This window comes from Passer domesticus, unplaced genomic scaffold (assembly GCF_036417665.1).
Source record: "Passer domesticus isolate bPasDom1 unplaced genomic scaffold, bPasDom1.hap1 HAP1_SCAFFOLD_37, whole genome shotgun sequence".
NCBI lineage: Eukaryota > Metazoa > Chordata > Aves > Passeriformes > Passeridae > Passer > Passer domesticus.
Genome location: NW_026990149.1, coordinates 996,641 through 1,023,813, shown reverse-complemented (window position 1 = coordinate 1,023,813; position 27,173 = coordinate 996,641). Strand labels below are relative to the sequence as shown.

The window sequence follows — 27,173 nt, the reverse complement described above, 5'->3', positions numbered from 1 at the left end:
TTCTGTGGTCCTGATAGCCAGCTGTCCTGCAGGTCCAGGGTGGGCGGCCGTCCCAGTCCTGGTGTCCTCTTCAGGCGTGGCTATCCCGGACGAGCCCCCAAGCTGAAATAAATGGGCAGGAGATCTTTCTCCTTTTTAATGACTTTATTAAGAAGAATCAGCTCAGGTGGGAAGAAATCGACGGGTTGCGCCCTCGCCGCCGCTGCTCCCAGGCGTGGCACGAAGCAGGAGGATGATGCAGTTTTGTCCGCTGGTCTGCAGACAGAACTGGGGACTCTGTCCTCACGGGAGAGTCGTTGAGTCCTTGGTTTGTTGGTTTAGAAACCCGGGGGGGTCTCTTTAATCAGTTTCTTTTCAGGTTAGGGTGAGAAATAAAAAGATTCAAGCAGGTACGGGACAATGCTCCCATCCTTAGACGTCACTTTAAGTCACTTATTGGCTCGTGATTTTAGGGGTTTTTCTTATAAAAACTGTAAAACTGTAACAATCCAGGGTGCACTGCGTTTCTTATTTGCATGTTGTTTCTGGTGTCACTGCCCATCTCTTTACCCTGGAGGGTTTCCCTTGGTATCTTCTTGGCATGCAGCCAGCATCAGGGAAACAATCAGTTAATCACCTGCCATTAACAGGTATTTGAAAAGCTTTCCTTCGGCAGCGAAACTAAAGGAGGCTGACTCGGTCTGGCTTGGTTTTTTTTAACTCTGAAACTTAAAAAAAAAATACAACTTTCTATTCATAACATATAGCATTGTTATCTGTCCATGCGGCTCAAGCGTACATATTATTGGTTACAAGGGACTGTCCAGGAGCCCTGACTCATGCTGTGATTGGTGTAAACCAGCTGCTCATGCTTTTCTTGGTTCTACACTCTTTCTGTCCTGCGGTCTGCTGCTATCTTGTGTAATTGCTGCCTTGCGGTTTTGCTGGTATCTCCTGGTGTCTAGCTAGCCTAGTCTGCAGCCATTGTGTAACTGTCCAACTTCCTCTTATCTCTGGTCCAAGGACATTTCAAGGACTGTCTGTTGGCTTCAGGCCTGGGTTATGCACTCCTTGTAAAAGTCCATGCCCTCTCTTTACTAGCCAGGCAGTAGAAATACTTTCTGTACTAATACTCTCTGCAATGGACCTCCCTATACCTCTTGTCAGTTAAAAGAGTTCTTCAGTGAGTGGGGAATAGAACACAAGAAAGGCATACCTGCAAATCCCACAGGACAATCCATCGTAAAAAGGACACATCAAACCCTCAAAAGAGTCCTCAGTCAGCAGCAAAGAGAAACAAAAATGAAATCTCCAGTGGAAAGACTTTGCAAGGCTCTCTATGTCATCAACTTCCTGAACTCTACAACATCAGAGCCTGACCCCCCAGTACTTCACCACTTTGCAAATACCACCCAAGCAAAGCTCACTGAGAAACCACCTGTACTGGGGAAGGACCCAAAAACACATCAAATTTCTGGGCTATTCCAACTGATTACCTGGGGAAGAGGGGATGCCTGTGTTCTACTCCCATCTGCTCCTGGATGGTACCCAGGAAAAAACATAAAACCATACCTAGGCACTGCAAAAGCCACTCCCACAAACACTGACAAGAATTCCCCTGAGTCAAACACAAGACCTCCTCAAAACCAGACCAGTTCTGCCTGGAGATGAAGATGTTGCCAAATGTCCACATACAGAAGAAAAGCCCATCCCATCACAGGACAGCAGACAAAACAGAAAGCTGAACAACATTCTGCTGCATCAAGCCATAAGCCAGACACAGCCTGAACACAAAATTGTTCTCTGAATTATATGTTATTATCCCTTTAGGTCCTAAAAAGCCCTATTATTCCCCTTTCTCAACTCTTACCAAAAACCCCTAACCTTATACCCACTCCCCCATCCTTAGTTTAAGGAAAAAGAAAAAAAAAAAAAAAGAAAAGAAAGAAAAAAAAAAAAAAAGAAAAGAAAGAAAAAAAAAGGGGGGAGGGGAAGGAACAGAGGAAAGGAACAAAGGAGAAAACCCTAACCCTCCCCTCCCACCATCAAGATAACAAATTTTGCTTATATTCCCTATCAGAAGCCCCATTCCTGTCCAGAGATGAAAAATGTCTCCGTTGGTGCTGTCCTCACTGCTGCTTGGATTTCCTCACTGTACCGTGTGCCATCAGTTGGATCAGCCCACAGCCTGGCCACAATGTCTGGGTAACCTCAGCAAGGACGTTAAAACAGGATAACATGTGCTTATCCATGGGAAGCATGGATAACCCACTTTCCACATGTCTGGTAGGAATTCCCTTCGCAGCCGATGCCTGGCCCATCTATAACTCAGAGCTCCTCCTCACCACAGGTAAGAGACCCAACCTGGTGGGCACCTGGGACCAGTGGACAAAAATGCTGCCCAATGCTCTCGAGGAACCCCAAGAATTGGACCTGATGGGATCCTCCAAGGCAACATACTGTGTCAAATTTTAATTTAGATGTCCAAATAATAATTGGCCAGAAATTGACCAGACCAAAACCAGATACCAGAAAGACACACCACCAATTAACAAAGCCTATAACCCTCCTGACTGGTGTAATTACACTGCTCGTGTGATCTCTGTATCCTCTCTCCACCCCAAAGTACTACCCAAGGGAACGTTTCTCATCTGTGGTGACTGAGTATGGGCTGGGATCCCCTCATGGCTACAGGGAGGTCCCTGTACCCTTGGAAAACTTTCTACCCTCACATCAAATATCACCTTGCTACATAACTGAAAAAAAGAAAGTGAATGAAAATGGCACAAAAGATCCTACACAGAATTTGATGAAAATTGCAATCCCAAATTATACGATTGGAACAAACCAAAAAGGATTTCTGTCTCCCTATTCCTACCATGGGTAACTGCAGCTAAAGCCCTTGGTGAAATGAATCACCCTGGGTGCTGGCTCAGTAAGCAAGCCAGCGCTACATCGGCTGCCCTGAGCGATCTTTGAAAGGAAGAAGAGACCACAAGACATGCACCACTCCAAAATCGAGCAGCAATTGACTTCCTGCTGCTTGCCCACGGACACGGCTGCCAAGACTTGGAAGGGATGTGCTGCTTCAATCTCTCTTAATGCTAGGAATCCATCCATGCAAACATCCAGAAACTGAAGGAACTGGTGAAGGACTGAAAAGTAGAAAACAGCCCAGACTGGGTCAATGACCTTTTCAGTCAGTGGGGATATACAGGATGGGTTGCATCTTTGGTTAAGGGAATGTTGTGGATTTTCCTTGTAATTGTCATTGTATTAGTTTTGTTCTCATGCCTTTTCCATTGGTTTAAAAGAACTATAGGGAACGCCTTTTTTCTAAATACAGAAAGTGGAGTTGTAGCAGGCCCAGGGCCTGCAGTGCCTCCATGGCATTCAGCAGCCTAAGACAGGAAATGCCTGGTCATGATGACTGGACCTAAGAAGCCCCTCTTCCACCCTCAGACCCTTGCTTATCTCTCTAAGCCCACAGCTCACTTTCACCTCGACCCTCACTATTGGATTGTTTCTAAAACTCCTGTACCCTATATAAAGCCCTACTTCTGCCCTGTTCTGCAGAAGAGCTGTCCCTGAGACCTTGTCAGAAGACATCAATAAAGACATCTCTGTGGAACCTCACACAGCCTTCTCCTCTCTCTGCCAGCATCTGCCAAAGGCACTCAGCAAGCAAAGAGCTGAAATCACAAATGAGCTGAGAATCACTAAAGAGCTGATCTCACTAAAGAGCTGAGCTTGGTGAGACTGCCTGCAGCTCTGGGGCCTGCCTGAGGGGCCTGGACAGGTCGTGCTGAATTGGACTTCTCTGTCTTGGGCTCCCACGGCAGCTGGGGCCAGGGAGACCCCGAAACGCCGGAGTCGCCTCAGGGACAAGGTGGGCATCGGGCACAGCTGGGACTCCATGGTCTCACACAGCTTTCCCAGCCTGAATGATTCCATGAGTCTGGGATTCTATGAAGGCATGATTCAAAACAGATTTGAACTCCAAATCTACCATATACAAATATTACAAAGGTCAAAATTCACGTGAAAGAAATTAAAGATGATTCTTTAAGATTGAAAGAATCGTATGTCAATGTTGCATATAGGTAAACCCTATAAAAGAAGAGCCTTGTTACCCTTGTAAAATGATGGCTCAGGCCTGCTGCTTGGGCTAAGTACAGCTAACAGCTAGCCTGACAAGTTCCTGTGAGAAAGGAATTTGCACCTGTGAGAGGAAAGACTTCTACCCACATCTTCTATGCAGGAGACAAGAATGGAAACGGCGTTAGAGAGAGGAAAGGTTTTGACTGACACCTACATGAGCAACTACTAACCAATGAACTGAGTTGCACTAAGTTACTAAGCAATTAAAATGAAACACAATACCTTCAGAAAACCATAGAAATATGAGCTGTGAAGAATAAAGATGGGCTGTTGTGCATGAAGAAATAGGTGTCTTGCCTGTCTCTACAGCGACATGTAAAGACAGCATTGCATGAACTGCCCTTGGGTTTAACATCTTCAGTGAAAAGTTAAACTGGGCCTCTCTATTAAGAAAGGGTTGTTGGTTCAAATGTCCTTGTCCTTGAAGAGAATTCAAAAGCCTTCATAGATATGTTCCTGCTTCTGTAAATACAAACACCTTCATGTTAACATGTGGAAATATATTCTGATTATCATTATTGACAGGCCAATGGAAGAGAAAAAATAATCAGATTTTGTAGGCTGACTTCTTCCCTCTAATACCTGGCCTTTCTGGCTGAGATGCCAGAATCATGAGCACACTGCTTAATTCTTTTTCAGTTCAAGATGATGCAGAGTTGCGAGAAAAGCTGTGCCTCCAGTGAGGCCTGGCCTCGTATACATCTAGTAAAAACGGTATTTCTGAGTTTGAAGTTTCTCAAAAGACAGATCTTGACCTTGGAAATGCAACTCTCAGTCAGTGACTGTTGTCAGAATGTGCAATAAAATGCAGCTTGTGCCTCTTCTGTGTTTATCTTTTGTGTGCAGGTTGTAGAGTTTGTTGTGTGTTGCTGCTTTTCCCCTGCTCTTTTCCCCGCAGTGTTTTGGGGAGCAGAGGTGCAGCAGCCCCGGGAGGGCTGTGGCAGCCGAGCCGGGCCAGCCCCGGCGGGCTGGATTCACGGCCGCAGGGCCCTGCTGGGAGATGGAAAATGAGATGATTGGCTCTGGCAATTAAGGGATGAATACTGTGTGAATATTGAGAGAAGCTTTATTGGTGTACAGTTATGTCATTGCAGTTTAGATGGCCTCTGTTCTCCCCATAGCTTCCCTGTGGGCAGCGCCTTCCCTCTCCCCTGTGGGCGGCACAGGCCCCGCTCTGGCCCAGAGCTGTGTTTGTGTGTCTTGAAAACGAGGTGCTCTAGGGTTTTTAAAAGTTTATTTTAGTTTCTGACTAAATTCTGATTGTTTTATGTAGTTTTACAGTTACTGGAGAGATTGAAAAGCGGTAAATGCAGCGCCTTATTACCTATCAAATTTTAACATGGTCTGATCTCTTTAACAAGAATGCTAACACATTTGCCATATAAAATGATGCCAGATACTGTCACTAAAAGCTGTTGAGTTGTTCAGCAATATGCTAAATTGCACATTATTATATTTATTTCCCAGTAACCCTGCACTTTGAAAAGTCTTACTGAATTTCTGTTTCCATGGAATTTGCAGTTACCATGGGTTTTACTCATAACTGATTTACTTCTAATTCTAATATGCTTGTTACAACTTTAATCCCTCCAGCAGACCATCATGCTGTTATTTCACTTACAGCTTGTTCACCTTTAAGTTGTCTTTTTGTGTTAATAACCTTAGACTGAGTTACATCATGTCATATCTATAACTTTTAAGAATGTTCGTTTGAATTCTGTTAAATTAAGGCCAAATATTGTAACGCTCAGTTACCTTCTTGAATAAGGCTAAGTTTTATTAAGTAAATTTTGGTAGATTTTATAAATGTTAAGATTCAGTTTTACGTCATTTCAGCAATGATCTATTCCAGCTTTTTATGGATCCAGTTATGTTCGGTATTAATAGTAATTAACATTGAGTTCTCTTGAGTGTGCTTTTTGTTCCACTAAGGTGATAATGAAATTATGTTTATTAATTTGAAATCCTTTTAGGACTGGGTTTTATTGAGTTCATCTTGTTAAGCTCTATTGATGTCGAAAGGAATTTATATCAGGTTTGAGTGTTATTTAATCTGAGATATCATAAATTTTATGAGTGAGCTGTTCAGTGTTTCCTTTGTTGCATTTTTTCTGTCATAAATACATTCATGTTTCTATTCCTGTTTTTATAGCCAGCTTTTCATATGTTTTACCATCTTTTGGTGTAATTATCTACAAGACACGTGTCATTTCAGGATCCTTCTTTTGTTCTCTAGCTACTCATGTATCTCTTAGACCAGACTACCCCTCTGGCTGGGCTCTGCACTGGGGCTCCATGGTTTGACCTAGTGCTGCCTCATGATTTTCAAGTATTTTTCAGAGTTCCAGGAAATGATATCTCAGCTTTGTCAGAAGTCTTCTCTAAACTGATGGTATTGTGACATCTACTCTAAGCAATCAGATGCAGTCCCAATTGTTATTACAGAACCACTCCAACAGTTTGCTGTGTTTAAAGCATCTCCATGCTGAGGAGATTTTGGAGGAGACGGCTATTGGATGGTTCATCAGTCTTTCACCCCTAGACCTTTACTCCTAAGTGCTATTCTTAGGAGCCTTGTTTAAAATTACATTTAGGGAATTCTCTCCCACTTAGAGCTTGGGTGGTGGCCAGGCCTTAGCTCTACCTGGACAGGAATTTGCCAACAGACCCAGATGTTTTCTGCATCAGAACTAGATTGGAGTTGCTTTGACTTTGCAATTTCACCGTCTGTACATGACAGTTGAACTATTTTTAAAGGGAGCTTGGGAATTATGATCTGGAAATAATTATCCAAATCCCCACTGAATCGAGGTTTGTCAGCTGTTTGCAGACTCTGGAATGATGGTACATTATTTCAGAGATTTCTATTTATTTCATTCCACCTATGTTGTTAGTTTTGTCTGCTATTAGAAATATTCCTGATTGTTGTATCCAAATTATTCCTAATTGCTCTAAGTTTCTTGTCCACTACATGTATTATTTCGCTACAATGTTTCTTCATACTCATAACAAAAGACATGTATCTCATTCTTATTGAAAAAAAAAAAAAGAGGAATGAATGCCTTAAGAACATTCAAATAATGCAATATGTACATGAGAAATTTGGACGACTAATCATTTTGAATCATGCAATATTTACATTAGAAACTTGGAAAAAAGGTCATCTCATCTAAATCCCAGTGGAGTGTCCCACAGGGAAGCCTAATTGATTCATTAACTTCAGGAGAAGAGATGCCTGTGTTTTATCACCAACAGCTCAAAGCAGTCACCTGTTCATTCCATCAGATACTGATCAGCTCTGAAGAAATGAGGCCCAGTGGAAAGAGAAATAACCTCATCCCCTTGCAGCCTTTGTGGCCAGAACAGGAACAGGAGTAGGACTGCCAAGACACAGCTGTGCCTGGAAACTGACAGAGGCAATTGGCCAACAAAAGCCTCATGGCATCATCATGGGACAGTGCTCCTCCCAACCTTCTTCAGTTCTTCCCTGTTCCTGCTCCCAGGAGGACATTCAGTGATGTCCAAGATCAACATTTCCAGCTAATGGACCTTCTCCTACTTCTCAGCTAATTGGAAACAATGGTCATTTCTTTCCATTTCCCGAAGAGACATTGGACATTATTCTTTTGTTTGCTCATGCTGCAAAACCCTGTGTCAATGACTTGACAGAATTGGGTAAGTTTTGTTGATTGGAATTGGTCTTTTATGTATCTTATCCCACATCTAACAGATAACCAGTGATAACCTTCATGAGATCATACCCTCCCAAGAGTGAGCTGTTTCAACATCAGAACATAGGAGCCTTTTTTAAATGAACAAAAAGGGGGAGATGTCAGAGACAGGTAGAATAATGATAACAGAAAGGCCTTATGAAACCAGGCCTTGTTCTGCTATATTAACAGCTGGCCTGTCATCTCTTCTAAGTGCAGCTAAGCAGTCACAAGTTCCCACGTGAAGTTATTTTGAGAATGAGACTTGGTGAACAATCTGATCTGAGGGTGAAAAACAAATGCACCTGCAAGAACAAGGGATTTGTCCCATGAGAATCAGTGAAGAGAATAGGTAACAATACAAAGAATACAACAGAGAGATTTGATGCACAAGTAAAATATATTTTATTATCCAACAGAATAACTGGCATAACTAGTAATAAGAAATCGATTAACTACCTAAAGTTGCACATTAGGTTTGGCAAACTGTATAAAATAAGTTGTGTGAATAAAATAAAGAGTTCTTCTCCAGCTCAGCTGGGTTCTCTGGGATTTTGGTTCCTCCCTTCTTTCAGGCTTTGGCTTCCCCCTTCCTTGGGGCTTTGGGTTCCTTCTTCTTTGGGGCTTTGGTCTCTCTCTTCTCTGGCACTTTGGCTTCCCCCTTCTTTGGGGCTTTGGGTTCCTTCTTTTTTGGTGTCTTGGTTTCCTTCTCTGGGATTTTGATTTCCATTCTCTCTGGGCATTTGGTTTCCTTCTTTTCTGGAGGTCTGCTTCTCTTCTCTGGAGATTTGGTTTCCTTCTTTAGGATTTTCAATTCCTTCATCTCTGGTGCTTTGCTTTCCTTCCTCTCTGGGATTTTGATTTCCTTCTTTTCTGGAGGTTTGTATTTCTTTTCTGGGAGTTTGTTTTCAATCTTCTCTGGAGCTTTGGTTTCCTTCTTCTCTGGGAATTTGGATTCCCTCTTTTCTGGAGGTTTGTATTTCTTTTCTGGGAGTTTGTTTTCAATCTTCTCTGGACCTTTGGTTTCCTTCTTCTCTGGGAATTTAGTTTCCTTCTTCTCTAATAATGCTTTGGTGTCCTTCTTCTCTGGGGTCTTGCTTTCCTTCCTCTCTGGGAATTTGGTTTCCTTCTTTTCTGGAAGTTTGTTTTTCTTTTCTGGGAGTTTGGTTTCTATCTTGTCTGGGGCTTTGGTTTCCATCCGCTCTGAGATTTTGGTGTCCTTCTTCTCTGGGGCCTTGCTTTCCTTCTTCTCTGGGGGTTTGGTTTTCCCCTTCTCTGCTTTTGGAGGTTCCTTCCCCACAGAGACACCCTTCTTTTCTTTCTTCTGCTTCTCTTTCTCCTTCTGCCTCTCTTCCTCCTCCAAGGCTTTTGCCTCCTCCTCAAGCTTTGGAGACAGCCGCTTCAGCTCCCTTCTGCAGACAAAACAGAAAACATGGCTGAGAGTCACCACCAGAACCTTGGGCTCACTCGTCCTGGCTGGCCCTGCACTTCATTCCTTGACCCTGAGGCCAGGCAGCAGCGCCAGACCATTTCCGTGAATTCTCCTCAACCCACAGAGGTTGGGAACATCCCAAGGGAGGGCAGTGGTGGAAGGGCACCTCCAGGACCAGCCAAGCCTGAGCCTTGCCATCAGAAGGGCTTGACTGTGCAAGCTCCCTCTCCAGGCACAGCCAGACACCTCCAGCCCACTGCCAAAGGCTGATCCACCAGCTCTCTGCGCTGTGCCTGAAAACGCCCTTTGTCTCTTGACTTCCCAGTTTCAAGCAGAGCACAGAGTGCCAACGTCTGCTGATCTCTCCTGCAATTCTTACTCAGCTCATTCAGCTCCCTTCTCCCTGGGCACAGCTGAAGCAAGAATTTAAAGAGTTCAGATTTCAGCTGAGGCTTAGAAGCAATTCACATTGATCAGGATGTCAGTTAGACAGGTAGACCATAGGTTAATGATGATTAGATGCTTAAGCCAGAGCTGATTGTTATATTGTTTACCATGATGAGCTTCTCTATAGAAGGAAGTGGAGTAAGTGAACTGTTAGAAGAACATCTTGAAACCAGTAGAACAATGGTTAGCACCTGGGCTTTTATGTCAATCAGTCACTAAGCAGGGGACCTTGGATGGTGCCAGAGGGTCACAGAGACCTGATGAAGACATTCCTGACTTCATCCCTTAAGACCACTGGCCCAATTCGAGACCACCAACCCAATTCCAGAGAAGAATTGCACAGGTGTGAAGGACTAATGACCTCATTTTAATACAGAGCGGAGAGGGGAGGTGCTGGGGTTGTGCACATGTATTGTATGTAAGATCCTGGGAAATAAAGAGAGGGCAAAGAACCTTGTACAGCACGGTCACGCCTTGTAGGGACGACTCTGGTGCCGCCCACCGGGGTTAATAAACATACCACTTTCTAACTTTAACGAGTTAGAGAGTCTCTGTCCGTGAGCCTCGGTATTAATGACTCATAGCCTGATCCTAAATGAGAATAATCCCATCAGTCAGAAAGCAAAGGCTGCAGGAACTGCTCTCCAGCAAGACAGGCTCTTGTCAGCCAGATTTCCTGCTGGAAGCCAGCTGTGACCAAGCCAGCTGGTGCTGTCTGCCATGGAAACCATCTGAAGCAGCCTCGTCCCTCTCCTCCCCATGAAACCAACTTCAGCCTGGCCTGAAGGAAGTCCTGATGCACAGGCTTGCTTTAAGCAGCCCCCACTCCCAGCTGCACACTTTGCCTGTGTGTCCTGAGCTGGGCTGCCTTGCTGGAGCAGAGCTTCTCCTGTGCTTGCCCACTGCTGCAGCTGAAGGGGAGCCTCAAGGACAGGAGCTTTTATGGCTGCTGTCCCACCATCAGGAGAACCCTGGCAGATCAGCACTGCAAGGACTTCATCTGTGGCAGCACCAGCACCCAAACCAAGGTTTGGTCTGTGCCCCACGCCTGCCCACACCGCAATCCCACTGTTTTGGTGAAGAAGGGAGATGATGAAGAAGATGTGACTCAACACCATGGAGCTAAAGACACCTCTAGAGGCAGTGCCAAGGCAGGGCCAGAGCCCAGCTCCCTGCAGGCAGCATCTGAGCCAGGATGGCTCACCACTAAACTAGAGAAGAAGATGTTCTGTCCCAACAGAAGAAGGTGCTTCCTCTCTTGGGAGCCAGGGAGCTAAGAGTGGCCATCCCTGTGCTGCTTCTGGCCTTTGCTATGCAGCACCTCTGAGCTCAGAGTCCTTGGAGCAGGGAAGTCCTGCAGCGACAGTAACCCATGGAGAGCAGGAACCCATGGCAGGCTTACTCACCTCTCCCTGAGAGGTGCCCCAGAGCCACAGTTGATCTCCTGGGGGCTCGGGGAGCAGCTGACACGTGAGGCCTCCCCGGGCACCAGCACCTCGGAGCTGGGGCCTCCCTCCACGTGGCACAGTGCCGTGGCACTGGAGATGCTGTTGAGGTGGCCAGAGAAGGGCAAGGAGACCTGCTGGCTCTCTCCTGGCTGCAGCACACCTGACACTGGCAGGATACTGGAAGCCTGCATGGAAGACAGGAGAGATGGAGGTGTTGAGCATGGAAATGGATGCAGAAGAGCACCTTGGAGCAAAGTGCAGCTGCAGCCAGAGGGGCCTATTCCCCAAACACTGCCAGAATCACCCTGATCTCATCCTGCATCCATGCCACTGACCAGTGCAGGGACCATAGGGAAAATCTTCTCCCATCCTCACGGGTCAATGCATTCATGAGTACATGACATGAAAGTGAACTGGGATGTCTCCTGGCACTAGAAATTCTCTCTGATGCACAACTTGCCTTGAAAAAGTTTCAAAACTTACTGCTTTTAGAAAAGGAGGAGACTCAGAGTGAGAGCTCTTGGAGCTGAGCAAAGGACTCCCAGCCCAGCTCATCTGACTCCTGAGGCTCTTCCCCTCTCTCTCTGATTTAAATGCTGCTTCCTCAAGGTGCTACAGCAAAAGCTCCTGCAAAACCTTCCTCTGGACCACCTGAGGAGTTGCAGGGGGAGCAGTGCCCTCCATAGGTGCTGCACAGCGTCCTTGGGCAGCCCCACAACGTGTCCTGCACGGCCTCTCCAACACCCAGCTGCTCCAGCAGCACTTTGTGCTGGGCCTGCAGGGATGGGAGGCCCCTCTGTGGCCAATGCTCAGGGCCACCAGTGGCACTGGCAGCTCCAGCCCTGCTTGCCACACTGACAGTGTGCAAGGGAGACAGATTCCCTCTTCCCTTCTCCGCTTCCAGGGCAGCGTGCGGTGCGCCCACGCAGCACCTGAATCCCTCCAGGCCTGCTGGGAGGTGAGGGTTTGCAGGAGCTTGTGGTGGCACCTGAAAAACAAGCCATTCCCTACGCCTGCAGGAAGAGACAGCCACTTTGCCAAGTCTCAGTTTGTAAGACAGCTTCAGGGCCAGCAGTGCAAGAGCAGCTCTCAGGTGACAGCAGAGACCTGCAAACAGGGAGTCTGGCTGGGCTGGGAAGAGGGCACATGGAGATCAGGACTCATCCCAGCTTGCTGTGGCAAGGAAGCTGCAGCTCTTCCCATCATGATGCAGATAAAAGCCTCATCTTGCATTGGGAAGGCAACAAGGCAAAAAATGCCACACTCAACACAGGCCTGTAGGATCTGAGTGAGCTTCTCCAAGGAAAACTCTCCTATTTCTCCCTGCCACTGCCCCATGTCCAGCCACTGGCCCTGCTGCCCAGCCACTGTCAGGGCACAGGACAGCAGGGCAGCAAAAAGGGAGCTCAGCAGGAGCATGACTTGCTGGTGGCAGGCTGAGGAGGCAGCACAAGCAGTAGGTGTACAAGAAAATCTACCTCTGCTCCTGAAGACTGGGTCAAATCCTGCACTTCAGTCAGGGCTGTGGCTGCCTCCTGATTTCCAGCCTTGAAGTGCCTCCATCGAGACGCTGGGCAATCCAAACATGTTCTCATCTCCTTTGGTGGTTGGGGATTGAATTTAGGTGGGTGAAGCTCATCTCTGGAAAAGAAGGTAACTGTGAAAAGAGACCTGCAGTGGGAGGGAGGGACACCTGCACCAGCAGCTCCTGGTCAGGATGCAGCCCCTGACTGGCTGCTGGCACCTTGAACTGAGAAATGCTTTGATCCAGCCCTTCCCAATCCAGGCTGGAGCAGGTCTGCTCTAAAGGCAGCCCAGGAATGACACTGAGCTGCTGCAGCAGCTGCAACTGCTTGCACTGAGGAACTGCAGAGGACAGGGATGAACACCTTGTGGGCATGCAAAAAGCACAGTGGGAAAGGAAAGGCAGAGAAGGCAAGCCAAAAGGGCAGATTTGAGACATCCAGGGGCAGACACAGCCAGCACAGCCAGCACAGCCCCCCCAGGGCCCAACGCCAGAAACTCTGCAGCTCCAGCAGGTATTAATCAGGAATGTTTCCCTGACACTGCTGGGGGCTTGGCTGACATTTTCCAACACTCCCAGGGGACTCAGGTGGCATTCCCCATGCATACAGATATACATACATCAGCTGTAGTGCTGGGGTCCTGCCAGACTCCATCAGCCTTGGGCTTGGGGAGGTTTCTGCCAGCCGTCCAGAGCTCCATAACTTTTTTCTCTGTCCCAGGAAGCAGGCAAGAAAGATTTTTAAAAAAACCCCAAACAAACCATAACAGGGAAAACTAAAAAACCTTAAAGAGCTCATCCCTGCTCAAGGTATTTCTTTAGGGACAGCTACCACTCTCCAGCTGAAATGCTGGGCTTTTGGGAAAAAAGAAAAAGATAATTACATGTTCACCTCCAAATTTAAAAGGATCAAGGTAAGAGAACCTTTCAAACTACAAAGGATTGGCCCAAAGGTAAAAGCTTTGCAAGAAGTCTCTAGTTATGACCAGGCTGACAGTTAAACAACTGGTTCCTCTGGTGGGGAGAAACCCTCCTCTTTAAGGTAAGCAGCCTCAGAGTTGAAAGAAACTGTTCTGTCAAACTTCATGCTCCCTGGCACAGCCTGCATTGCCTGTCCTTCCTGTTCACTGATTTACATGCAGTGCCACAATGGCCCAGGTTCAGATGTTTGGTGCCATTCAGGGAATTTGCCATTGTCATTTCCTTATGTTTTAATCTAAGTTTCAATCCTTGCAACCACTCTTGAAATGCCAGCCTTCCTTTTTTTTACAGAAAGCTCAAGGTTCCCAGAAGTCTTCTGACATCCTCTTTTGTGCTCAGAGAGATGCCATTTTCAAACAGATGTTTCCAAAGTTAACAGCATTTTCAAGAGTAATGCACTAAAGTGACCCTGGATTCCAGCTCAGACCAACGACGTTCTGTGCCAGACACTGAGATTACCACCCGTGAGGCACGAGCTGTTTGTGCCACCCATCCCTCCTGGCCTTCTCCACAGCAGCCTGTGCCTGTTTTCCCCGGCAGAATCCCTGTGCCCTTTGCAGCCTGCCAGGAGCAGCTGCACAGAGGCACACATCTCCCCTGCACTCACCAGTGGGTTTCTCTCATCCCCGAACACGCCGATGAGAACATTGGTGCGATGCGTGCCCAGCGCCTGCACTTCCACCAGCACTGGGATCTCTGCAGTGCTGTGAGGCTGGACAATCCCACAGGGCTTGGGGCTGGAGTAGAGCACAGCAGAGTCCTCCTTGCGTTTCTGCAAGAGACACAATGAAATGCAGCTTCAGAGGCACCTCTGAAGAAACTTTACACTCCCTAACATCCACCGCAACAGCAACTGACACACGTGTTTAAAAATGCCCAGGACAAAGGTAAAAGGCACAAACAAGATGCAAGAATTGTAGGCTTAGCATTCCCAGGGGATCCTGCCAGGAGACTGCCAGCACAGGCACTGCTGTCTGTGGATGCAGCAGCTTTCACAGCCCTCTAAGATCTCCCACAAGAAAACACCCTGAAGACTAGAACATCAACTGTTCCCTCAGCAGGTTAAACTGCATCCTCAAGTTTACATTCGGGTAGGATCCTGTTCTCAGCAGATCTTTAAGACTGAATAGAAACCAGCAAGGTCACGTCCAAACCCTTTTTCCCCCTAATAAGCTCCTCAATAATATTTGAGAGGGGGAGGTGGATGGGATGCCAAACCTGTTCAATAAGCCCGTAGCAGCCAGGCAGGTGGCTGGGATTCCTAATGATGAACTTCTTCTCGTAGGGCACCTTCAGGAGGCACTCATCATACTGCAGCACGTGGGGGGACACTTGCAGCTTAGGAACAAGACATCTGGACAAAGAGATGAGCCCAGGGGAATCAGAGATACTGAGAGAATGGAGAACATTTACCCCCAAAGATTGTAAAACAGAGCATAACACATTGGTCACTGTCAAATGGGCATTGAACAGCCCTGCAGTGATAAATTGCCTTCTACGTCTTCCCACTCCAACAGGTCTTGTCAAGGAGGGGCAAACCCTGAGAGGCAGCACCCAGAGGCTGCCAAGTGCCCCAGGCAGAGCACTTTGTCCCACAGCTGCCTCAGCCCCTCCTTTCCCCAGGAAGGCTTGCAAGGACTCCTGTAACACTCCCAGTGATCCACGAGCTCTGGGGGAGCCTTCCCAACAAGGATCAGAGCTCACTAATGCTCAAGGAACACACAACTCCAGTGTCCCAGGAAAAATGACTCCCTTCTCTGCCATGGTGCTGTTGCCCTGCCTGGGAACTCAGCTGCTTGCCCCAGCCTTGGAGGGCACGAGACACCAGCTGCCCTCCAGAGTGGCTGATCAGCCCCTCCCAGGCCCTACAGCTCCCTGGCTCCTTCCCTCCACAGCTCCAGGCACTGACTGTCCCCAGCCCACCTGCTTGACAAAATGCCAGCCCAGGCACTGCCTGGATGGCTCTGCATGGGAGAAGGAACAGCCCCAGGGAACTGCATCCCTCCTGGCATTCCACTGACACCTGCTGCAGCACAGCAGGATGGAATTCTGCTGCAGCAACAACCACTTTTGCTCCCAACCCTGAGAACATTCAAGCTCAGAGTGGGAAGCAGAGGGAAGGAGAAAATCTAGAGCTGAGCTGCCACATCAAGGGCTGCTTTCCCCTCCTGAGACCTTGCCCTCAGCACTCTTGCTGGCAGCCATTTCCCCCCTGCCACGTGCCCTCATGAACAGAACCAGAGCCTGGCTCTCAGCAGGCTGCTTGCTGTGTCCCAAACCAATGCACGGTGCTCGCACCCAGCACAACTCCACCTCTTGCAGCAAGAAGGAGAGGAGGCCCTGGGGAAATTTGTTCCACCTCAAGCACCAAAAGCCAGGCCAAGAAATGATCTCATTCCTGGTGCCTTCAGAAAAGGGCCCAGGACCCTGCTGGGCTGGGAGCAGGGCTGCTTTTCACCACAGGCTGCTGTCCAAGCTCTGCTCTTCTCATGCCCAGCTGGCACAACATGAGCTCATGAACCAGCACTTCTCCTTGGCAGCTGCAGCCAGCAAAGCCTGGGCAAGGCAGGGGCTGGGGGAGGCCAGGGAAGGGCTGGTACCTGGCTGTGATGACCAATGATGCCACTCCCTTGCCAAAACCCTCCAGATCCACCAGCATTTTCCTGTAGAACTCCATCACCGAGTTGGAACACAGGGTCACCTGGTGGAAGAGAAGAACAGGAAATTCTTCCGTACAAAAGCTCATTATCCACGTGTGATATCCTCCAGCCCTTGAGGGAAGATTTTGTCTTAATTCTGCTGCTGCTCCATGTGTAGAGCACAGTCTCAAAGCAACAAAAGCCTTCTGGCAATAGCAGATGTGTTAAACACACCTCGCTATCAGGGCATAGCTCAGCTACATTAAAACATTAGACTAAAGCTCTATGAACCACTGTATTCAAATTAAGGCCCAATTTCTCATCTGACTACAATGACATAAAAGCAGAAGAAATCTGACTTGAACACAATGAGTTCAGCTTTACAGCAGGAAATGAGGGCAAAGTGTGGCCCAGCAGGTGCTGGGCAGTTCATGGCTGCAGAGTTTTTTGTCCCCACTGGAGATTCCTGCAGTGAACACAAATCCTTCTGCTCCCCAGGAGAGGGGAAATCAGACCAAGAAGAAAAGCTAACTGCTTTCTACAATGACATCTCTCTAACAGCCACCTTTTGCCCTCATCTTTGCTCTGCCCACTTGCAATCAAATAAATGGCTCTCAAGAACCCAAGAGTGACTTCTGGCCTTGACCATATGGTATGTGACCTCAGCATATGATTTTGGAAAGAAAACAGTGCTCCTTGAGGAACATCCCGAGTAAGGCAGCTAGCAGAGGCCTCAGAGCAGTGCAGATCTCTCACTCACACCATGCTCAAAGCTGGCAGCAGAGCTAAAGCCCTCCCACGCTCCAGTGCAGCTGCAGCCCTGGTGCTGAAGCGTCTCTGGCTGCACTCTGCCCGTACCTGGATGTCCTGGTGTCCCTGGGGCAGGATGGTCCCTTGGCTGGGAGTGATGGTAAACTCCCGGGGCTCCACATACAAGTGAACGCCCTTCCTCCAGGCTGGGTCACTGTGGCAGCGGATCTGATCCACGCTGTCCACAGCCGGCTGCGTGCCATCGAACGACATGCGGAGCTGGAACGTCACGGGCACCGGGGAGCTGTTAGTGAGCCGGCAGCGCTGGGTGTAGGGAAAGCCTAGGAAAGGACACCAACATCCATTGAGGCTCCCATTGTGGCCTGACTCCTGCTGGGAATGGCCTGGCACAATGAAAGTGGCACTGGAGTTTAGCTCTGGATTATCTGAACTACAGCTCACCCAGAAGCTGCATGAGGAATGAATCGTCACTCAGTTCCCTTTGACACAGATTGCAGACTGCAGCCTTGAAACTGCCCACTCCTAGCCCTGCTGAACACTGCAAGTTTCTCTCTTGGCGATGGGGAGGAGCTGCCTCACCTGCCCCAAACCAGCACCAGTGATCTCCCAGTGATGAGTGTGCACCCAGACCGAGCATTTCCTCTGAGAATTCAAGCTGTCAAATTCCCTGTTCAGCCTGCCAACACTCCCACCCTTTTCAAGATAGATAAACAGTGAGTCAGCATTGAGAAGAAGCTACAGCAAAAGAGATGATGGAATCAGGAACTAGAACGTGAGGCAAAGCACCCCAATGCAGCTTCTCTCTGCAGGATCCTAAAGGCATCTCTTGGTTTGGGCCAAACAGACTGAGCACGAGACAGCTCAGAGCCCACTCAACTGGGGGCACACCCAAGCCTTGCTTGGAGATTGGCAATGAGGAACCAGGTCCCACCTCACCCAACAAACGGGGACATCACACCCATGCTGCTCACTGGGATTGCTGTCTGCAAGGCTTTACCCCACTGGAGCTCTGGGATTTGCTTTCCATGCTGGAAAGCCAGAGATGTAGCTACTCATGGTGGGGATGTCCTGCAGAGCCTGGAGAGCAGCCACAAGCTGCTCTGCAGTGGACATCTGGCTGGGCTGGCCAGCTCTTTGGGGAGGAGACTTCTCCCTGGGCCTGCTCACCAAGAGGCACTGGAACACAGATGGGGAGAAAAAACAACTGCAGCTGCAACCCAGAGTTTCTCTGTGCCCATCCCAGTGAGCACTGCCAGCTCCAGCAGTGACTCCAGCAGGGAGGCAAGAGAGGCACAACAAGGACAAACACAGATGGCAAAACCTCCAATGAGACTGAGCTCACCGCATGCAGACAACAGTCAACAGTTCCAAAGAAGCAAAGATACAACAGCTGCCTTCAGCTGAAGAGACCTTAGGAATGAAAGCAGATCCAGCAGGATCGATCTCCTGGTTCAGAACCATAGTTCCATCTCTTGCCTTACTTGTTTCATTTCTTCAAAAAGGCAACTTGACAAGTGCCTCCATGGTGATGCAGGGGGGGACAGAAGCAGCTCAGGAAAGGCAAGTAGTTTCCTTAAAAAGTCCATGACCTTCCTTGTTCTGGGTTCAGGCTTGGTAGTGAATGCTCCCCTTGGTCTGGGAAGGGGGATAGGGGTTTTGGGGGTTTTGGCCCTGGGGGTGGGCTTTTCCCTTGGGGGTTTTTGGCAGCCGTGGCGTGATGCCGTGGGCGCTGTGCAGTGGGAGCTGAGGCTGGGCAGGGAGCGGAGCTTCCCTTCCTCCCGCTCGGGGATGGGAGCTCGGCCGCGTGCTGCTGCGGGAGGTTGTGTGCTTGGCCCCGGCACTGCCCTGGCTGCAGCTCAGCCTGGCACCCACCCTGCCTGCCTTCCCCGCTGCTGCCTGCTGCTCTGAGGCACTGCCCACATCCCCCTGCCCTCTGTCCCTTTGCAAAAGGAGCATTTCCCTCCTTCCCTCCTTCCCTGCCGCTGCCGGCTGGCAGGGGATCACTGCCCTGCCAGAGCCCACAGCTCCTCCTGCTGGGATCCTCACTGCACCAAAGGACAAAAACGGGACTTGGCAGCTGGCAAACGTCTGCTCTTGTTCTCTGGGCTCTCCTGATATAGTCTAGGAAAGAACTGTTATTCCTTTTCCCACAGTTTTGCCCGGGAGCCCTGTCATTTCAAAGTATCATCATTTGGAGGGAGGGGCTCATCTTTCCATTCCAGGAAGATTCCCACCTTCCTTGGCAGACATCTGTCTTTTCAAGCAGGACAGAGACACCAGAAAATCCTGACTTTCTATGCCTTGCTTCTGTTTGATCTGACAATGGCCAAATGCTCCCTGCGGCACCAGCAGCCCTGCAGTTCCCAGCCTGAAGAGGCTGCTGGGGCAGAGCAGGAGGGAGGGATGCTTTTCTCTCGGAAGGCACAGATCCCTCCCGCTGTGTCCCAGCCCAGGCAGCACTCACCAAAGGAGATGTCCCCGAAGTCGAGCTCAGGGAGGTCGAAGTGCAAACTCGGTCCAGTGACGCTGCCCCTGCATGGCGAGGACAGAGCAGGAAATGCCTTGGTTCAAGGAATTGCAAAGCTCCGGCTGTCGTGGCTCGGGGGCACCAACCTGGTGTCAGGGCACCGTGCCTTTCAAACCAGCACACACCATGTGCTCAGCACAGTGCCCCTGGGCACAGGAGGCAGCTAAAGCCAAGTGGCCAGCAGCCAACAGCAACTGATGGGCTCTGGGCACAGGGCAGGCAGGAAAAGCCCCCGGGATGCTGCTGGTCCCATGAAGGACCCTGAACACACAGCCAGACATGGCTCTGGGCCTCACTTTCCCCATCTGCAATGGGATGGACATCAAGGTGTCCCCACAAACTTCTGTAACCAGCCCTGCCAGACACAGGTTCCTGCTTTGCTACTTCTTAGCTGGAACTGCTGTTCCCATGGAGGAGCTTTCTCAGCAGAGTTTGACCCACACCATCATTACAGACACAGTTCTGACACATGAACCCAGGGCAGCCCCAAACATCCTCTGAAAAGAGCAGCAACACTTCTACACAGGGCACAGATGAATCCTAGAGGAAAGGACCAGCTTGTCAGCAGTGCAGCAGCTGGCACAGCCAAGAGCAACAGCTTCAACAACCAAACAAGGGGGTCCTGAATCTAGCACAGCACCTCACCTGTCCTTGAACTCAGCAGACACACTCCAAAAGTCACCAACACCCACTGAAAGCAGCACTTGAAGCTGCACAACACTCCCCAGTTGATTTCATGGCTGATGCCAATCCATGCCCACTCTGCCTTGTGGTTAAAAATCCAGGCCCAGTGACCTGTGCCTTCTGTTGGATTCACAGGACTGCCCCTGGCTCTGCTCCACACATCTCAACAAGAGACACCTGCCCTCGCTCAAGGAGAAAGCTGCTGATGCACAAACATCCCATCACCAGTTTAGGGGAGGGACAGAGGAGAATCAATTATTGGATGGTGGAAGGTTCCCTCTTGATCTCCAAAATAAAAAACCAGCACTTTTCCTCCAAAAACAAAGCCATCATCATTCTTTCTCCACTGGGGGCAGACCTACTCACCACTTTGTTCTTGCAAAGTAATAACTTCCTTGTTCTTTTTCATCCATCTCCCTTATCTTACTGCTATAATCCAGTGCAGATTGCTTTCATTTCTTCACTGCCTTGCCCCAGTGCCTCCCAAGAGCAGCAGCCTAGTTCCAAAGCTGCAGAGCAGCCAGCATCAGCTCTCCTGCTCCCACTGCATTATCCTAGCAGCACAAGGCTCAGGCTGGCAGGGACAAGGCCTCGTGCTGCTGTGGTGCTGAGCACTGAGCTCTGCCTCCCCTATCATCACCCCTTGTCCCTTGTGCTGGGCCAGGATGATCTTTTGCCATGGCACCAGCCCAGGGGATGATGCCCAAGTCCTTGGCACAGTTCCTGCTGCACAGTTCCCTGACTCCCACATCAGCCCTTGCCTGGCTGTGCACAGGAGGCACCAGAGCCCTCTGGGCACAGCAGCTGGGAGCAAGGCTTGTGCCCCACAGCATGGCCATGAGAGGTGAGGTGAGGCTGCTGCTGCCCATCTGGCATGGATTATTGACAGAAGTTTTTACAAGCACTGCTGCTGCTGCAGAATGCCCCAGGCTGGCCCATCTCCAAAGCCCTGGGGGCCTTGCTGGCTGTTCAGCTGGGACATCCCAGAGCAGCTGCTGCCCAAAGCCGATCCATCCCACTGCCTGCCATGGCCCAGGGCAGAGGGAGATCCCTGCAGGGAGGAGTCATTCCAGCTCCAGGTACCACACAGGACAGGAGGCATCCTCCCACTAAAGCAATGCCAGCATCAGAGCAGAGATGAAGACCTCAGCAAACACCTTTTCTCTCTGCTCCACCCCAACAGGAGGCAGCTGGGGCATGTCCCAGAGACAGCTCCAGATGTGCCCACCAAGCTCCCAGGGTCCTTACTTGATGGTCAGGATGGCAGGCGTAGGAGATCCAGCCACACTGAACCGGAATTCTTCCTCAAACCTCCCCAACACGGTGGCACTGAAGGAGATCTGGAGAGTCTGGCTCCCACGTGCTGCAATGATGCCCTCCTGAGGTGCCAACTTGAAGCCCAAGCCCACCTTTGTGGCTGAAGGGATGCAGCTGAAGGGAGCATCAAGAGCTCCTTGGTTGATCAGGTTCACCTGCAGCAGCAAGAAAGCAAAGTGGAAATCCATGTGGAATCTTCCCTTCTTGGGAGCTATTGTCTAAGGATGCAATGAACAGCCAGGAAAGGCAGAAGATGCTTTGTGCTGCTGAATGGCAGAAGTCAAAAGATACAAGAGGACAAGTTCTGCCTTTGGGTTTTCATGCAAAGCAGTGGCAGCTGCACAGACCTGCAGTCACCCTGGGCTTATCCCATGGACACAGAGCAGTGCACCTCTGGGCAGCATCACCCAGCTCATGGAGACCTGGCCCTGAGAGCAACGTGGGGTGATTGCAGATGCCTGGTGAATCAGCACTGAGCTGCTGCTGCCCCAGCCTGCACAGCTCCAACAGCACCATCCACTCATTCACCTTTTCCTACACCACGAAAACAAGACATTGGTAATGAGGCATCAGCATCAAAATGTACAGACAGCACCATCTTTTGGTGAGAAAACTCAGGGTGTCTTTCTCTTCCCCAGCCAAGCTTTTGAAAGTGTCTGCCCTGATGTAGTGCCTCATTTTCTACCTCTTTTCAGTTGCTCTCTTGTGGTTTTTTTGCAAGCTTAGCATTATTGTGGGGGAAGCAAAGAGGAAGAAAAATCCTTTTCTTAATTCCCAGGACCACTTTTCTCTTTCCAGAGCCAGAGATGCACCAAGGCTGAAGTGAGTGACTGTCAGCAAGGGACAGAACTCCCAAGGCTTTCCTGGGACTTCCAGGAATGAGCAGGAGACCCTGACTGGAAGCTGTTGGCAGTGGACTGAAGCTCAAAGGCAGCCAGTTGGTTCCAGCTGCTTCTGCAGAGCCCAGTCCAAAGGTGCCTTGTGTCTGGCACTGCCACAAAAGCCTCTGGACATGCAGCTTTTGCACCCAGTGCTGGTTTCACCTGCCAAGGGTTTGTTTTGCAGGAAGCCTCCCAGCTGATCCCTAAGGAAGGCTGCCCAAAAGCAGGGGCTGGGCCTTCATGAACAACAGACACACCTTTCTGACCCCCCAGATTGGACCAGCACATCAAATATTCCCTGCTCACAACTGCCCAGCTTGGCAGGAATTCCACAGCTCCACCAGGCTTGCTGCTGCCTCAGGAGCCATCAGCATCCATCCCCAGCCCTGCTGCTCACCTCACAGACATGGGGGGTGTTGACAAAAATGTCCCCAAGGTCCAGAGTGTCATAGCTGAGTTCAACCAAGGGTCCTTGGCCTTCCCCTCTGAGCTGCAGGGGCAGCCTGCTCTCACGGCCTGGGGAGAGATGTCCATTTCAGTACAAGCATTCCCTCTGTCACACTGTCTTTTCCAGGCTGCCTCAGCGCTAGTCCCTGACTCTGAGCTGGATGCACCCAGCTCCTGATGCTGCAGGAGAAGATATGGACCCTTCTCTTCCCTCAGCAGATATCCTTTGGGGCTGACTTCTAATTCCTAACCCATTCCTCAGGCTGGTTTCCAATGGGAGCCACCTGTTTGCTGAGTTTCAAACATCTCTGGGGTCCTGGAGTGGCAGGCCAAGGAGTAATGGGTAGAAATTGAAAGAAAGGAAATTTAGGTTAGATATTTGGGATGACATTTTTTCCTGTGAGGGTGGTGAGACACTGGAGCTGTTTCCACAGACTGAGAGCTGCAAGGTGACAGCTCCCACACAGGGAGAGAAGCAGCTGCTGGCCAAGGCTGCTCCTTCTACCAACAGCCTGGGCTCAGTGGGGCTCAGCCACCTCTGCTCTGGTGCTGTCTGGCCAGTGGGAGCTGATCCAGGCTCAGGGAGCACATTTCTAACCCAGCTCCTGCCACCTGATGATGGATCCATGTCCAATGGAGCCATCCTGGAGGCCAGGGGCCTGCAGGGGCTTAGTGCTTGTTCACTAAAGCTGCTCTGCTCTGCAGCTCTCTGGCCTTTGAGGAAATGCTGGCAAAGGCATGGCATCAAAACCTCTCCCTGCACTGCCTGGGCTGTGCTGGGATCAGTAACCCAGACACAGCATTCTGAGCCCTGGCCTTGCACGGGACACTCCCTGGGAGCTGCAGGGCCACTGGGGATGTGCCAGCACTGCCCTGCTGGCCAGGGACTCTTCCCAGCACTGCCAGGCCAGCCCAGTGGGCTCAGGCTTGCACCATGGCTGCACTGAGGGGGAGAGAAGCAGGGCAAAGGAGCTGCACCTGAGATGCTGCAGTAAGCCACACTTCCATACTCCAGAGCTGCCAGGGGTTTGAAGGTCACCTGGATTTCGGCCGAACAATTCGGCCCGATTTCTCCCTCCTGCAACACAAAGAGACAGCAAAACATTTCTCTTTAACTTCACATTTCCTGTTTTCAACCACAGTCCTGTCAGCCTTTGTTTAGAGCATCAATGATGAGTGAACAACACAAGGAGCCCAAGGAAACCCTCCAAAGGCAGCTCAACACAGCGCTGGAAGCTCTCAATGCTCAGCTGATCAGCTCCCACTCTCCACAAGATTCCTACTGCTCTGACACAAGCTCTTGCTCACATCATGCTGCTGTCAGCTGCACTGGGATGCAACTGCCCCTGTGCACTGCTGCCTCTTGGCCTTAGATGGGCCATAGCAGTAACCAAGAAGAGAACATGAGCCCCTTCCTTGAAATACAAACATTAGTCAAGCTGTTTTGAAAGAAAGCAGAGGTTGGGATTATTCTGGACTTTACTCCAAGAGGAGTAGGGATTTTGCATTGTGCAGACACCAGGCGTTCATCATCTCTCACAATGCCAGTGCTCAGAATCAGGGCTCTGGCTGATGGCAGCACGTGGCAGTTTGCTTGCAGAAACAGAAAAGGAAAAGGTTTTCTGTCCCTGTGTGCAGGAGAACTCAAAAGGCCCAGTGAAACCTTCCAGCCTTGTGTCCAGGCTCACAGATGACACTGGAAGGCAGACTCAGAAATAGTGCAAGGCGTGGTTACAGGAGGCCATTGGCATTTCTGGGATTAACCTTGGGCTGAGTTTGGCCTCCTTTTCCCAGCCAACCATTGCCAGCTTCAGGTCAGTGTGTGAGCTGGCAGTGCTGCAACAGCCTCTGCTGAGCCCCACGTGTGGGGGCAGCCCCTCCCTACAAGAACTGCTCCCTGTGACACTGCAAGGACACGCACGGAGTGCCCTGAGCTCCAGCCCTGGCAGCAGAGCTGGGCTTTGTCAGGCTCCCAGCCCTGCCTTGACCCTCCAGGGCAGAAATGCTTTTAGCACTTCAGCGTTTTTAGGTGAGCTCTGCAGCTGCACCACAAACTCCATGTCCTCCCTCCCAGCATGTGGGGCCAGCTGAGGATCTGCCAAGTGACCACAGCCAGGGTTGGAGTGGGTGGGAGGAGAAAGAGGGAGAGGAGGAGGAGGAGGAAGAGGAGGAAAATGAGGTTCTCAGCTATCACTTACCATTGGCTCAATGAAAAAAAAGTCATCAGAGAACATGGGGTCTGGGTGCACCTTTGCCATCTCCCCTGGGGCTCTCAGGAGGGCAGCACGATCCTCACAAGAGCCCTTCTCCTTCCCTGTTTCTTTCTCCTCCATTAATTTTTCTTGCTGCAGCTCTCTCTGTGACTGCCGAATAAGACACTGCCTGCAGCCAGAGGAGAGACAAAGCCAGCAGCTCGTTTAATGAGCCACAGATTTGCAGAGAGAAGTGGGAGTGCAGGAGAGCAAAGCACCTGGGGAGGAGCAGCAGTGTGACAGATGAGCAATGCCACGACTGACTCTCACCATTAACAGACCAATACCATGTTTATAGGTTAAGAAAAGGTTTTTTACCCCCTGAGTTGTTATCAAGGGACAGCCAGGGTTGGGGTATTTGGGAGGGTCGGCTTGTCACCATGGTGGCATCTGACCTCCAATCAAGATTGGAGGAAGTAAACTCCACCACAGGACAGCGAAGAAGGGGTCGATGGTCAGAATTTTGGGAGAGGCTAAAGGGTTAAAAGGCAAAACCTCCATTGTGTGGGCGAGCACAGGGTGGGGCAAATCCTTTGCTCCCAGAGCTGTAACATCTTCTCTATCCAGTCTCCGGTTGTATTTTTGATAAGGTTTAATCAACCTTTCTAAACTTAGGAAAAGTGAGTGGCTGTTTCTCACAAGCAGCCGCTCCCCAGCAAGGGCTGACCCCAAGCCCTGGGGGTCCCAGAGGGATCACAGGATAACTTGCTGCTCACTGGCGCAGCAGGTAGTTTTACTCCACACCTGCAGGCTCAGGAGGGCTTTCCAAAGCCAGAATCCCTCAAGGGAACCTCCTGGCTCAAAGCCTCTGCCAAAACTGAGGGACAATCCACCAGCCACTTCAAGTGGCTTTTCCTCCCACTGAGCTGCTGGGGGAGGCAGATAAAGATTATGGAGCAGGACTTCCCTGGGGAGGGGAGACAGAGCTGGGTTGCAGCTCCATGTTACCAGCACTGTGAAAAATGCCTATTATATTATTGGCTTTTTGCAAATATTAAACTGATTACTATATGTGTGATGTTGGAAAGTGATGTTGTATTAATCCTTTTTTACAGTGCTGTACTAATCGTTTTAAGTAGTGTGGTGCATATAGTTTTAGGCTACAGAAACTATGTGGTGTAAGATCCTTTTTCTAACTAGTTCAAGGAGAGATAAGAGCAACAAGACACCCAAAATCCCAAGAGAAGAATTATTGCCTCCTCACTGGGGAGAACCAGACATCAAGGGACCAAGATGACTGATGTACAAGATGAGGGAAGAAGTTGACAATAAACAGAAAACACCCTTTGTTTGAAAAGAATGTTTGCATCATGTATGAGATAGATGAATATGCAACAAGCTATTGCTTTTAAGGGTTAATCCTTTGTTAGCAAAACTTGTTCTGTGGCAGAGCAGAGCACCCAGATGTCTGTAATTCTTTGCTTTTTTATTGTCCCTTTATTGTCCTAACTCTGACTGTCCAAATTGTTACTACTCTAATTTTTATTACTATCTTTATAACTATTTCATTACTATTAAACATTTAAAAAAATTAAGACAAGTGATTGCTGTTTTTCACAAACATCACTTTGTTTCGTTCGTTTTGGACCTGCCCTGTTCCCTACTCTGTCTTTCACAAGAGCATCCCAGAGCACTTCCAAAGGAAATTGATGAATTCAGGCACCAAATCCCTTCAGTGACATTCAAGGTTCTATATGCATGAAAACAGAGGCTCTGAGAGGGGAAGGGACTTTGTTGTGGAGGAGGGAGACAGCAAACTCTTGGAGAGACCTTTTCATCATCCAGAGCTTTTTGGCTCCCATCCCAGTGCATGGTTCTAGAATGTCCTGAGAGGGAAAGGATCCTGCACGATCTCCTCTCCTCAAAAAGTCCTCTCTGCTCTGAGACCTCAAAAGCTGCTCTGACAGCAGGACAGTGGCCTTGGAGCTACAACCATGCCTAAGACTGGAAGGAAGGAAGAGCAAAATGTCCT

The 27,173-nt window shown here is 49.6% G+C and overlaps 1 long non-coding RNA gene and 1 pseudogene across 1 annotated transcript; both read right to left on the bottom strand.

The window, feature by feature from the left end:
• The window catches only part of LOC135292513 (zinc finger protein 883-like), a 91,229-nt pseudogene that overhangs the window by 13,066 nt on the left and 50,990 nt on the right, over window positions 1-27,173 (bottom strand).
• On the bottom strand, window positions 12,693-14,431 carry LOC135292558 (uncharacterized). The gene is made up of 3 exons (XR_010354796.1): window positions 14,291-14,431; window positions 13,323-13,414; window positions 12,693-12,818 (listed from the first exon to the last, which is right to left on the bottom strand). It is a non-coding gene; the product is annotated as an uncharacterized LOC135292558 (long non-coding RNA).